At 45.7% G+C, this 10,044-nt stretch overlaps 1 long non-coding RNA gene across 2 annotated transcripts; it reads left to right on the top strand.

Annotated features, from left to right (window-relative positions):
• The first annotated feature begins 4,408 nt into the window (after positions 1 to 4,408).
• LOC103692348 (uncharacterized) lies at positions 4,409 to 8,632 on the top strand. Of its 2 annotated transcripts, none has more exons than XR_005505258.2 (3): positions 4,409 to 4,505; positions 5,765 to 5,867; positions 7,768 to 8,632. It is a non-coding gene; the product is annotated as an uncharacterized LOC103692348 (long non-coding RNA). The 2 variants fall into 2 exon arrangements; XR_592497.4 differs by having other exon boundaries at positions 4,413 to 4,505; positions 5,761 to 5,867.
• Positions 8,633 to 10,044: the final 1,412 nt, after the last annotated feature.

Below are 10,044 nucleotides of genomic sequence, written 5' to 3'. Positions count from 1 at the left end.
CATGCATACCATGTATCTTGATCATATCCATTCCATCTCCAACCCCAAATATGTTCCTTTCTTATTCTCTCTTTCTCTCTTTCTCTCTTTCTCTCTTTCTCTCTTTCTCTCTTTCTCTCTCTCTCTCTCTCTCTCTCACACACACACACACACACACACACACACACACACACATACACACATACACACATACATATGTTATGAATCTTTGCATTAACTGCTGAGCACCGTGGAAAGAAGTTTCTCTGGTCTGAGAACAAACCTAATCTATGACTATATATTTAGAACATAATATTTAGAAGGCAGTTGACAAGTCCACTTAATAAAGCAACATTAGTAGTTTCACCCTTTAGGACTTATAAAATCCTAAGCCACGGGCTTTTGACTAGGTTTACGGCACTAAGCATGAATTCCCTCCCATGGCGCAGACCTCACATCATGTCGTAAAGTGCTTGGTTACCCCCATAACTTTCATACCACTGTTGCATGTTTAAATGGCATGGTGGGTAATCTTAGGTGTCAACTTGACAAAGCCTGGGAGGAAGGCACCCTGAGTGAAGAATTATCTCTAGCAGGTTGGCCTGTGGGCATTCTCTTCGTTGTTAATTGATGTGGGAAGGCCCAGCAGTCACTGTGGGTGGTTCCCTCCCTATGCAGGGAGGCCTGGTAGTTGTTGGCATTCATTCTAGGCTCCACCCAACAGTTACCTGGCAAATCCAGGTAGGCCTGGCTTGCTATAAAAGGGGCTTGTTGGCTCACGCTCACGCACTCTCCCTCTCTCTCTCCCTCTCTCTCTCCCTCCCTCCCTTCCCTCCCTCCCTCCTCCCTTCTCAACTCCCCTTCCCATGCCCCTAAATAAACTCTATTCTACACTGCATCCATTGTCTTGCTACTACCTCAGGGAGAAGGGATGCCTCAGCCTGGGCCCACAGAGGAACCCCCTTCACCTCACCATACCACACTCTATAAAATATATCCTGGCTCCTTTTCATAAAACACAACAGTAGTCGATCATGAGCCTGGAAGCAAGGCAGCAAGCAGTGTTCCTCGGTAGCTTCTGTTTGAGCTGCTGCCCTGAGTTTCTGCTCTGGCTTCTCTACTTTATAGGCTATAATCTATAAAATGAAATTAAGCCCTCTCCTCTCCTCCCAAAGTGTTTTGGTCGTGGTATTTATCACAGCAGCAAAAAGCAAACCAGAACATACAGTCCAGCATTTGCTATGGAAGTTTTAAAACACATCTGGTTTATTTTCATTCTGGTTTTATGAGCCTGCTTCTCAGTAAACATAACGGGTTAGCCTCAAACTCACAATTCTCCTGCTTCAGCCTCCTTAAGGACTGTGATTACATATTCCTATTGCCATGCCCCATTTAATCTTAGAATATATTTTAATTTCTCATAGTCTACCACCAAAAATAGTGTCTTAGAGTTCTATGGCTGCAAAGAGACACCACCAGTATCAAGACAACTCTTATAGACAGAACATTTAGCCTGGGGCTGGCTTACAGTTTCAGAGCCTTAGTCCATTATCATCATGGCAGAGCATGGTAACAGATGAGCATGGGGCTAGAGAAGTAGCTGAGAGCTACATCTTGATCTATAAGGTGGGGGAGAGGGGGGGTGTCTGGTATGGGCTTTTAAAACCTTAAAGCCTACCCCATAGTGACACACTTCCTCCAACAAGGCCACACCTCTTTCTAATCCTTTCAAAAGGGTTCCACTCCCTGGTGCCTAAGCACTCAACTATAGGAACCTGTGTGGGCCATTCTTATTCTAATTACTGCAGAGAGTAGACCACCTCAATCCTTCCCGAACAGGGTAAGAATTTTACAAGGGGACTGGTAAGACAACTTATCAGTAAGGGTATTTGCTGCCACATTTGACAACCAGAGTGACCTCCAAAACCTGCATAATGGAAGGAAAGTATAGGTCCCTTCAAGTTATCCTCTGACCTCCACATACAAGCTACAGCATATGTACACACACACACACACACACACACACACACACACACACACACAATGTCTTTTAAGAACCTTCCAGCGGCATATTTCCCTGCTCTTAACATTGCTGCTATTCTTTTTTTTTTTTTTTTTTTTGCTTCTTTTTTTTTTCCGGAGCTGGGGACCGAACCCAGGGCCTTGCGCTTCCTAGGCAAGCGCTCTACTCTGCTATTCTTATACATCCACTTTTATACATACTATAAACCTCATATTAAACTGTAATTGCTTTATGCGAATAGCAAGTTACCTTTTAAAAGCTTTTAAGTAATATTTAAAAAATGTAGTTACCATATAGTTTCCATGTCTAATGCTTTTGATTATTTTCTGTGGAATAATAATTCCATCAGAATGTCATTTTTCTTGTCTGGTTAACGTTCTTTAGCATTTCCTTTTGGGCATGCATATTCATTTTGAATTCTCTTAGCTTTTTATCTATTTGAAAAGTTTTATTTTGGCTTTGTTTTTAATTTGTCTGTCTGTCAGTCTCTCTCAATCTCTCTGCATGGTGTGTGTGTTTGCACGCCCCGTGCATGCCTGTGAAGAAACCAGAGGCTAATTTTGGGCATCTATCTCCATTGCTCTCCAGTTTATTTTTTGAGACAAGGTCTCTCACTGAACTTGGACCAGCAAGTTCCCAGGCTCCCTCTGTCTCTGCCCTTCCTGGTTCTGGCATTATAGCCACACACACCACACCCAGCTTTTTATATGGGTGCTGGAGAGACAAGCTCAGATCTTGGTGCTTGCATAGTAAGCAAACTACCCACTGTTAGATCACAGACAGAGAGCTCTCTCCGTCTCTCTGTCTCTCTCTCCCCCTCCCCCTCCCCCTCCCCCTCTTCTTCCCCTCTCCCTGGCCCCCACTCCTAGAAACTAGAAATCAGGCCACTCCCATCTTCCTATCCCACCCTGCACCTTGCTCCTGAGGCGGGATAGACTGCTGTCCGTTAGAGCACACTGGCAGGGGTGTGTGAAGAGGAAGCAAACCCAGCCCCTCCTCCTTACAATTGCAAAGTTTAAAGTCCCAACTAGTACTGGCTGGCCTCTGTGCTGGAAGTTGGAGGCATGAATTCCTATTTCGCACTACCCTGTGCAAACCTTAGAAGTCTGAAATCCCCTTTGCTGGGAGATCTGAGCTTAGATCTCCCATTTCAGCCAGCTCTCCCTCCCACTCTCCCATTTCAAGCTTTCTGTTCTACTGAAGCTCTTCTCCCATGTTTGAAGGGAAGGTCCGCTCTCCCTTTAAGGGCCCTCACACTCTCTGGTAAGATGTTATCCCCCTAAAGCTCTCCCACCCTATGGCCTTGTCACCAGCTTACTCCGGAGGGTTATTTCATGTCAGCTCTTTCCCCAAGCCTGCTATGTCTGACTTCGACTTTTGTTAAAAGGCCAACTAAGCCCTGAATGCATTTGATGAGTGTAAAAGTCAATTGTTGTATGACGTCTCTGAGGTGTAAAGAAACGCCTGTTCAACCATCAAAACCATCCCCATACTGGAGAAATGAGCCCATCGACGGCCAGCATGGTGAATTAATGAATTTATTGAAGTTGGTTTTAGGAACACGGGTGTATGTATGGGGTTGCTTACAGAAGCGCAGCTACTGAAAGCTACCTCAGCAGAGGGTCCCCCACCACATGGCTGAGGACTCAGAAAAGCTCTTCCGTTGGTGTGCCAACCGCCTAGCTCCCGTGTAGCATCATCTAAGATCACGTGCAGTTGGGAGGCAAGAGGGAGTGGCGGCTGGGATTTCAAGTGAGGGACTGGTAACCCTCGGAAGTACTCCCATGAGAGAACACCAACAGCTCCACTACCACCGCCACAGACTCAGCTATGACATTTTACTTATTTGTGTGACTGTGGGGGCCAAAGTTACACAGAAATCTCTGCTCCGTGGTGGCTGCTGGCCATGTTAGATCTAGAAATAGCCTAACTACAGCGCCAAGGAGGAAAGGTGAAGAGACTCATTCCCTCCTCCCTGCATTCCCTCTAATATTAAAGTCCTAAAGGTAGCCCTTGTAACTTTAAATTTTTTAATCTTATTTTTAATGGTGGTTCTTAAACGCTTTACCCTCCCTTATAGCTCACCATCTACCAGAGGTAGTGGGAAAGGGAGTGGAGGGGAGGGAGTGGACCTCTCTCCATCCACAGGCAAACACCTCACGGATACACCAGCCATTCAGTTCAGTAGTCAGGTTAGCAACAGAGGTGACTGGAGGGAGCAGAGACAGCCAGGTTTCAGCCTCAGCTCAAGTCGGCAGGAAGCACCGACAGGAACACCAGAAGTTCTCGGCTGTGCCTCTCTCAGGGAAGCCAAGGCCCACAAGCATTGCACAGCTAGCTGTACCAGCAAGCCAAGTTCTGTGTGCGTCACTCCACAGAGTCCTATTTATACCCTCCCAACATCAAGTGTCCTCCATGTGCCTTACCACGGCACAGCTCTTCCTTCAGCCCGAGCCCTTGGAAGCAGCAAGAAACTGCAGCACACCGCCAGAAGGTTTTTTTGGTGAGTTTCTCTCTATGGCGTCCTTACAAATGTAGCTCAGCTACACAGTGTAAGGTAGATCAGTACATGCGTGTCATTAGCAAAGAATCTTTTATCTCCTGTCATTTCACACGTTTGTTTGAACAGAACACCCTTCTCATGTGTCTGCTTTAGTAAAACGTTCCTTCATGAGTCTGCCTTAGTCTTTCACCTGTGTCCACTTTAGGAAAGCAATCCTTCACCTGTTTGCCCCAATAAAACACCACCCAATGGATTTTCAAAAAAACAAAAGCAAAAAACCCTTTATGTTTCCATTTCAAGCCCCCAAGGTCTATTCCCTTCTTCGGCTATTTCCTCCTCCCGAGACTGACTACCAAGGTCCAGTTATCAAAGTATTGCAGCCCAGCCATCAAAAGCCCCCTTTGGCTCATCTAATTAAAATGCCCAATTAAAATATACCATTGCATTCTAGCCCATTCTAACCCAGACTGCCCCTTTACCTACAAAGCCATTTGCTACTGTTTTTCTGCCTGAGTCGCTTTACCCCCACCACCACCCCCCTCGCTTTATGAAGGATCTCTCTGTGAAATCAGGTGTTTTGGTGTGGTTTGTGCCTAATCCAGAGTCCTAAAGGGGACCTTCACTGTGCAGGGAGATTCTTCAAAAGGCATTTTTATCTTTTCTTTAAAAAGATTTAATTAACTTTTTTACTCATATGTGTCATGTGTGCATGTGTGCATGTGTGCATGCACATCCACAAGTACACACACTGACGTGTGCACATGTACGGGAATGCCCATGGGGGTCAGAAGAAGGCATGAGGTCCCTGTAGTTGGGGTTAACCAGTGTGGGTGCTGTAAACCAGACATGGATCCTCTGCAAAAGCAAAACTGCTCTTAACTGTTTAAACATTCTTCCAGCTCCTATTTATCTGCCTTCTCACATACAAAGTGTCTGATGGAAATATTGTTACTCTCTAACCTTGTTCCCACTGTGGGGAAGTTAGAAGTCAACAGGCAGGTAGGGAAAACAGGGCAGGCTTCCCAAGTGGGAAGGGTTTCTAGAAAGAAACATCGGCACAGAGAAAACATCTGGGTGAGAAGTTGAGAAAAACCCAGCGGTCTTATAAACGAGTCCCCCAGAAACCCCCACCTCTGGGTTTCCCCTCCCATGGGGACAGGAGACACCAGCCTGTAGCAATAAAAAATACTTTGTCTCTCTTGTCCTCTCTGCTTCCAATTGTGTCTCTTTCTTATTTAATCTGGTGTCTTCCCAGACAGTCAGTTCTTTGCCTGTCCAGCAGAATGTCGTTGGCTTCTGAGTTACACTGTGAACATGATGTACGCTGCGCCTGGTTTTTGCAGGGAATTAAACGGACTGTAGGTAAACACTCTACTTCTGAGCTACCTCCCAGCCTTTTTTTTTTAATTAATATATTTATTGAGAGTTGCCATATAACCTAGGCATGATCCTCCGACTTCAGCCTCCCCAGTACTGAGATGATGTGTATTACCACACCACACACTACCACACCTGACTCTCTTGCTGCTTCTTAAAAGGTTTTCTTTGTTCGTGCTTGGAACAGTAATATCAGGATGTGCCTTAGCGTCATTTTGGTCATATTTCTTGTTCTTGGGGCTGACTCGACATTTTAAATCTTCAGTTTTATATTCGTTGTATTTATATAAAGTTGCTACAAATAGAACATCTACAAACTAAACAAAGGAGGGTCTTGATTTCGTGTGGGGGTAGAAATTCAATAATCTCACAAATACATACCTGCCTATGGTGATCCTCTGAGGAGATTACCCTGGCGGGAGTCTCTGAGGTTGCACAGCTTGAATCTTATAGAACGAGATGTGTGAGGGCTTACTTCATTAACATTGTAACCATTTGTTCTGCTTTTCCGCTCATTTCACATTTCCCAGACACCTACCTTGAGCTACGAAGAGACAATGCTCAACCAGGATTCTTGTTTTAGCAGAAGGGCCATTCAGTTCCCAGACAACCATCTCAGGCTGGGAAGTGTTGTAATTAGAAACCTGGAGCCCAAAAAGTTCTGCCTGCTGGGAAGCCAGGGGCGAGACACAGGGGGTAGAGCTTCCGGGAGACAGCGGGGTGGGTGGGTTCTTGTCAGTTGAGTGAAGGAGGCCGAGAAGGATTGACTGGAGGGCTGAACCCAGACCAACTGTTGTGTCAATTCCTCTCACGCTCTCCTTCAGATCTCTGGGAAACTTGAGGAGTGCATCAGTCACCTCCTTGGGAGCCTCTTCCCCACCCCCTTCCTTCTCAGGGGTGGTTTAGCTCAGCTGGGCCTCTTAACCAATTAACACTCTTTGCATCTGAAAAGCTCAAATCAGTTCCTCTGAGGTGTGAGAGATCAGAAGTAATTAAGGCCTCTTTCTAATGTAAATCTAAACCTGAAGTGGGTTGTTTGTCTCCTTGGGAAATTTGGGTCTAGGGTTGAATGGGAGCTGGGGAGGTGAGGAAGGGTAGCCAGGACTTCAAGAGTACCAGCCGGAACAGGTCGGCTGGATGCTTTCCAGAAATATCAGGTTCTTTTAAATCAGAACCAACTCCACGGGGCAGTGGGAGTGAGCACCTTTCCTTACCCTCATCCCCTTCTTCTGTCTCTCATCCCGAAGCATCTCACCCTGTCCTTCCCCCATCCTCCGCTCAGCCCCTTTCATTAAGTGGCTGTCGCTCTTTGTAATTATTTTATTTACTGGCTTCCCACATCATTAAGTAAATACGTCCGGGTTGTCGCCCACCCTCGAGCATAATATATAAAGTTGTCCAAGGGAAAAAATGGCCTGACTGCAAATCAGTCCAAGCAGATTGGAAAGTGCCCTAGAGCCCTTCACACAATAGGGCTCCTACTCAAAGCTGCTACCGTTCCTACCACCACCACCACTTTTCCTTTCTGTCTTGGTCTCCTAGCCAGTGGCTTAGGATCTGCCATCACTGATCACTGGCTGGCTATGCCCAGGGATGACTCTTCTACAGAAGTGTTAGGTAGAGAGCCCGCCTTCCAAGCCCCTAGGTTAGACCCTTCCCTCATAATTAGTTTTGAGCCTCACTTCCTGTTCTCCTGGTAACATTACAAAAGGAAGTACTAGTACTTCCTCTCCTTAATATTTAAAATATTATATGGTATGGAACATTAGGTTAATGAAAAGCTATTTCCTCTTGGTCAAAAGGATAGATTCTGATTGCTACCACTAGCCCTGGTTGGAAACAGGACCTTCTATGTAGATTATAAAGGTTGTCCCTTCTTTTACAGATCCATCGGTCACCTGGTGGGGAAAGCTGATGGCCCTGAAGACAAACTAAGGAGATGAGAAGAATAACATCTTCTTAGTGAGATAATATGCTCATGCCTCCTCCCCCAGGAAGCCCCTCGGCAATGCAGTTGCCTACAGATCTTCATTGCTAAGTCTGCTTGCTCTTCTGAGTTCTAACTCAAAAACAGTGTAATTTGGCTGCTAGACCTCCTATGGCCTCGTCCCCCACCATGATGTCAACGTTTCGAAAGGGACTGGTTGCTAGAAATATGTGCGAGCGCCTCTCTGAATCACCACTCCATCCAATTCCCTTCCTTATCTAACATATTGGGGCTGACATATTGGAAGTTTGAGAGTTCCTACATGTGGTCTTAAGGCACCAACACAGATGCATGCTGGATTTACTTAACCTCCCCATTTCTTCATAGGCTCCTGCTCCGAGGGCTAAAGGTTATGTTTTAGGTTTTAATCACTGTGCTTAAGAGATCTATAAAGCAAAACTACCTCTAACCTGTAAAGTCCACTTGCCCAAGGGCAGATAAACCTGTAAGCCCCACTTGACCGAGGACAGATACCTTCTTGGAATGCTGGGGGCCATTGTTCATTAAGGCAGCAAATCGAAGATTTTCACGACTGTAGACAAGGTTGGTCGCCCCAACTGGACAGGATGTCCTTGATCACACATAGGCAGGAAGTACTTCACGATGAATGCTTGCCCCGAATTGGACAAAGGTGGAAAGTACATAGCCTTGTGGGTTTTGCCTTTATAACCACCTGACTAACATAATTCACAGTCATTCTCTGGAAATCCTGGATTTGGAACTGGCCAGTGTCCATAGTCCTGGCCAGTTTTTTTTTTTTGTTTGTTTTTTTTTTTTTTTGTTTTTTTGTAAAACTTGCTTCAAATTTGGGTCAAAAACTGTGGTAGTGGTCTTATTCTCACCCAGGGGGATTAGCACCACCCCACTGATAGCCTGTAAAATGAAAGACCTGGATCAAGGGGAGGCTGAATGAGACCCAGGGGATATCTTTTGGTGGTCCTGGTTTACAAGCAAGTCGGTTAACTTCCCTCATTCAACCTGTGCATCATGCTACACAGACTCACATGGATAACACCCTCTTGATGTATAAATACTTCACAGAGCTATAAAACAAAAATGCCCCTAAGCTGTAAGGTCCACTCGCCCAAGGACAGAAAACTTCCTGAAATGCTGGGGGAGCTGTTGTTCAGGTAAGATAACAAGTCTTTTCCCTTGGTTGCCCCAATCATAAGATTTGTGCTTGATCACGCATAGGCAGGAAGTACGTCAGGATGTGTGCTTGTCTCTGTTTGCATGAAGGCAGGAAGTATCAAATCTTGTGCGGTTAGCCTTATAGGCCCCTGACTAGTATAATTTGGTCCCATATTTTAAGCATGTGTCTCAGGCATGGACCTGGCCAGTACCCATGGTTGTGGCAAGGATCTTCCCCTAATGAATAAAGATTTCAGGGGACCAATCACTGGATGAGGAATAGGCAGGACTTCCAGGTTGGAGAGGAGAGGAGGAGAAAAAGAGTACGAAGAAGAAGAGGAGGTGGGGGAGGGGGAGGAGGAGGAAGAAGAGGAGGAGGAAGAGGAGGAAGAGGAAGATGGAGAAAGAGAAGGATGACCCAGATTGGTGTGGCTTTAAATAGCCTCAGGTAGCTATAACTATCTTATAAGGAATGGATTATTACAGAACAATTTGTCTTATCTAGGTGGGCAGTTTATATTGACATCAATTGGCTCTGAGTTTATTGTGTGGATGTTTTGTGGGATGATTTACCGATATTAATCTGATTGATAAATTACAAGCCTCTAGAGTTTTGATTTTACCGGGTTACTGGGAATTGTGACTAAGCAGAGTCAGCAGCAAGAGAGCCTCGAGATAAGCGGTCATTGTGTGGGGAGAAACCCGCCATGGCAACTAGAAGGGTGGTCACTGCTGGGCTAGCCATGGCGGCGAGTTCGCTGCAAGGCCCAGAGAGTAGCAGCGGTAGCATGGCATGGTGTCTCGTTTCTTTTTTTTTTTTTTTTTTTTTTTTTTTTTTTTTTTTTTTGGTTCTTTTTTTCGGAGCTGGGGACCGAACCCAGGGCCTTGCGCTTCCTAGGTAAGCGCTCTACCACTGAGCCAAATCCCCAGCCCCTACCACTGAGCCAAATCCCTAGCCCCACTGAGCCAAATCCCCAGCCCCTCGTTTCTTTATTTTAATATTTACCGCTACACATGGTCCTAGACAGTATTTAATAAAGCATT

Source organism: Rattus norvegicus, chromosome 5, assembly GCF_036323735.1.
Source record: "Rattus norvegicus strain BN/NHsdMcwi chromosome 5, GRCr8, whole genome shotgun sequence".
NCBI lineage: Eukaryota > Metazoa > Chordata > Mammalia > Rodentia > Muridae > Rattus > Rattus norvegicus.
The sequence above is the reverse complement of the archived record's forward strand: the minus strand, read 5'-3'. Positions and strand labels throughout refer to the sequence as shown.